Source organism: Erithacus rubecula (assembly GCF_903797595.1).
Source record: "Erithacus rubecula genome assembly, chromosome: 33".
Taxonomy (NCBI): domain Eukaryota; kingdom Metazoa; phylum Chordata; class Aves; order Passeriformes; family Muscicapidae; genus Erithacus; species Erithacus rubecula.
Genome location: NC_136683.1, coordinates 407,679 through 411,786, shown reverse-complemented (window position 1 = coordinate 411,786; position 4,108 = coordinate 407,679). Strand labels below are relative to the sequence as shown.

The 4,108-nt window shown below is 58.7% G+C and overlaps 1 long non-coding RNA gene across 1 annotated transcript; it reads right to left on the bottom strand.

The window, feature by feature from the left end:
• Positions 1–514: 514 nt before the first annotated feature.
• On the bottom strand, positions 515–1,371 carry LOC306813818. The gene is made up of 3 exons (XR_013777041.1): positions 1,307–1,371; positions 695–715; positions 515–606 (listed from the first exon to the last, which is right to left on the bottom strand). It is a non-coding gene; the product is annotated as an uncharacterized lncRNA (long non-coding RNA).
• Positions 1,372–4,108: the final 2,737 nt, after the last annotated feature.

The window sequence follows — 4,108 nt, the reverse complement described above, 5'->3', positions numbered from 1 at the left end:
ACCACTGCGTCTGCCTCTCATCGTGTTTGAAGGGCACTATAGGGACCGACTCCTTCTCCCTGAGCCGGCAGCGCAGTGTCACCGTGTCCCCATCCAGCAGCGCCCCCGCTGGCACCTGCAGCACTGGAGAGGCTGTGGGACAGGAGGGTCTCGATGGCAACAGAAGGAACCAGGGGTTCCCCATTGCACCAGGGTGATGTCGTCACACTGGGATGCACTGGTGTGTACAGGGGATGCTCCACTGATGCTCTGGGATGTCCCCATGTGCAGGGTACAGGATTTGGTCACACGAGAGGTGTGACCCATGAAGCTGAGCTCACCCAGGGCTCTCAGGGATCCCTACAGGTGCCAGGGTTGGGGCACAAAAACCTCTCACCATTTACAACGTGCATTGTGGTGCTGATCCCACTGCTGGGTCTGTAACAACGGTAGGTGCCACTCTCGGTGACAGTGAAGCTGTTGGCCCCTTCTGCCCCCAGAGCCGCCCGTCCTTGTACCAGGTGGTGGCACTGGTGGTCCGTGAGCCCTGGCAGGTCAGTGTCACCTGGTCCCACAGCACCGCCGGCGTCCAGGGGGGCTCCACCAGGAGCTGGGTGCTCTGGGCACCTGCAGGTCACAGGGGACATGAGCCTGCCAGGGCCCCCATGGGGCTGGTGACAGTGGGGCAGGGACATGGCATCCCCCGAGGACTCACCAGCGAGGCCAAGGGTCTGGGCTGGAAAGGAGAAGGGACAGGGCTGGGTGGGGGTGGGACCGTGGAGACAATGGCACCCAGGGGCGGGGCGGGGCTGCCCCTGAAATGCCCCCTTTGGGACAGCACTTCTTGTGGGAAAGTGCTCAGAGACGGTCTCCAACAAGTCTGGAGAGGCTCCCAGGGGACAGCTGTATCTGGCAATTCCACGTGACACAGTCACCTTGGGTGTGGGGACAAAACAGCCACCCTGTGCTGTCACAGGTCACACCCCACCAGCCCCACAGCCACATCCCCATGGTGCTTCTCCCCTTGTCCCTGTACCCAGACCTGTCCCAGTCCTATAGAGCCAAATCCCACATCCGTGTCCCCAGATCCCAGTCCACCATCCCTTTCTCCACATCTCTCTCCCACATCCCAGCTCCCCTGTTCCTGTCCCTAGGGTCACCCCAAAATCCTGGTCAGACTGAGAGGCCACTGGCTCTGTCCACCACTACCTCTGCTGACCTTAAGGATCACAGGGGACCCCACAGCTCCCCTGTGCCTCTTCCCCACCGCTCTCTGCCTCACCAGGGCCCATCCCCAGGGTGTCAGGCCCATGCCTGGGGCACTCACCCCACAGGAGCAGCACCACCTTCCCGGCCATCCCGGTGTCCCCGGCCATGGGCACTGGCTGTCACTCACTGCTGGGGCCACCTGTCCCCTGGCTGGTCGCTCTTGGGATGAAGGGACAGGAAGTGAGGTCACATCTCATCCTCATGTGTAGGTGGCCCTTGATGGGGGCAGGGTGTGGACAGGATGGGGGCAGGGTGAGGACCTTGTGGGACATGGGGGTGATGGTGGGACATGGTGAGGACAGGATGTTTCTGGAATTTGGAGGCTGAGGTTTTGCAGGGAGCCAAGGATGCTTGTCATGGCAAGTGGGTCCCAGGGCTGGGGGTGCATGGGGAAGAAAGGGACCCCTGGGAATGGGGTTTCTGGGGGAAGAAGCAGCCCATAGAATGGGATCAAGGCAATGGTGGTAGCAGGCAATGGTAGAGCTGGGATGGGGGTCCTCAGGGAGGAGAGACTAAGGAAATAGGGGTGTCATTTTTGGGTTCCCAGGGGAATGGGGTTACCATGGTTTCATTCCTAGGGAGTCCCAGGGATGGGCAGTGGCTAGGTGGGCACAACGGTCCCAGGTCCTTCACAGGGTGCCTCCGATTTTGGGCTGACTCTGAGCACAGCACAGCCCCCACAGAGTGCTCATGGCCAGGGGGGCACCCCAGGATTGTCCAGGGAGGTTCTGGCTCTCTGCCCCACACACCCCTGGACATTTTCGCCTCCTCTCATTTCCTCACTTCCTCATTTAACACAACCCAGGGAACACCTGAGCAGGTAATAGCTGAGGGATCCCAGGATGGGGAAAAGGGAGCTGGGGGCTGCAGGCAGTGGTTGAGGGGCTGTGGAGGATGAGGATCTCTGGCTGTGCTCCCCCAAGATTTTCACTTTCTCTTTGCTGCAGCAGAAGGAAGAGGCCATTCACGCTGAGGCCAGGATGTGGATTCTGTCCTGGGGGCACATTCAGAGGGGTCCTGCCCTGAGGGAAAAGGGCTCCTCTGGGCTGGTGACACCTGGGTTTACCTTGGGGTCTTGTCCCAGGGGACTCCTCGTTCTGGGGGTGCCATGTCCTTGGGGATTCCTGTCCCAGAGGTGGCATCTCCTGGGCACCTCTGTCCTGGGGTTCCTGAGCATTCCTCCTGTCCCCAGTGGGACCCCGGCACCTCGGGGGTGCCCAAACTTCAGGGAATGACTGTTTCGACCTTGCCCTGATTATGGGGAAATCCCAGGTTCATTTGGTTCCACAGCAATCTGTGGAAATGCCCGTGTGTCCCTCAGGCTCTGATTCCCTGGTAAATCCACTGCACCCTATCCTAAATTCCCCTGCCTGGGCACTCCCTGCTCCTGCTGGGACACCCCTGTGCCCCAGAACCACGTGTGGATCCCCTGTTCTCTATTTTCACACTTTTTTCGTCCTTTTCTGGTGTCCACATCCAGAAACCAAACATTCTTTCTGGAAAGTTCCAGAGAGCTGCAGGTTTTATTCAAGGAGGAGGGTCCTGGTCAGGTTGTTGAGCAGATCCTTGTGGGATTTGCAGCAGTTCTGGGTCTCTCTCAGTCCCTTGGAGACAGGCACCAAATGATCAATTACTGCATTTCTGGACTGGTTTCTTCACAGCTGCCCCTGCAGGGGGGATTTCCAGCCAGCCCTGCTCTGAAAACCATCAAAGGGCCTCACAGAGCCACTGCCTGGGCTCACACTGGCTTTTGTGCTTCTTGCAGGGCTGAGCAAACCACAGCCAGGCCTTTTTTGGCCACAGAAAGAATTCTCACCTTTGTAACAGCTCGAAAGCTGCAAGAATCAAAGCCAAGGGGGCAGGGGAGCCTCAGGTCCTGGCTGCCACCTGGAGCTGGCCAGAGCAGGGCTGGCCAACACCCATCCCTGCGCACTGGGGCAGGGCCATGGCTGGGCCCACACTTGGATGGCCACTGGCTTCAAGGAGCAGGAGTTTGGGATCTCCTTGCAGCCTGGGGCTCCATTCCCCAGCTGCTCTTGCTGGTTCAGATCCTGCAGGGGAGGAGCGAGAATGGGGAAGTCTGGAATCCCCCGGAGCCACCATTCCCCAGAACAGCACTATTGGATGTGCCTCCCTGGACAGAACCTGCCCCCCAGCCTGTGACTCTCATCACAAACAGCCTCTTCCTTCTGCTGCAGGAGAGAGTAATTGAAATTCTTGGGGGTCACAACCAGACACCCCTATCCCCCACAGTCCCCCCACTCCTTCCCTGGGGCACCTCCCAAGCCATTCCCTGCTAAGCTGTCCCCAGGATCATCAGGGCGTGAACTGGGGGATTGTGAAATTGAGGGATTAAAGGAAGAAAACAGAAAGTGAAACGAGGAAAAAAGCTCCTGGGGGTGGGCGGGACACAGACCCAGAGACGTTTGGAATCTGCCTTTGGGATTTGGGTGACCCCCAAACCAGGGACACCTCAGGGGACAGTGCTGAGCCCTGGGTCACTCCAAAACTTGAGACACCCAGGGAAGGAGCTGTGACCTGTTACTGCTCATCCCTGGCACTCCTATTCAAGGTAGTCCAATTAAGGCATCCCCATTCCTTATGTCCCCCTACCCGGGACTACATTCCAGGACTGCCTTTCCCCAGGATCTCTGTTTCCAAGGACCTTATCCTGGTAATTCCAGCCCATGGGGCCCCCCTTCCCTTGGGGACATGATTCCTGCAGGACCCCCATTCACATGTCATCCTCATCCCTGGGATCCATCCCATGATCACAAATCCCTTGAGGCCACCTTCATCTGGGACATTTATCCCTGAGTTTGTATCCACCCAACCCTTGGGACCACCATTCCCATAGGAC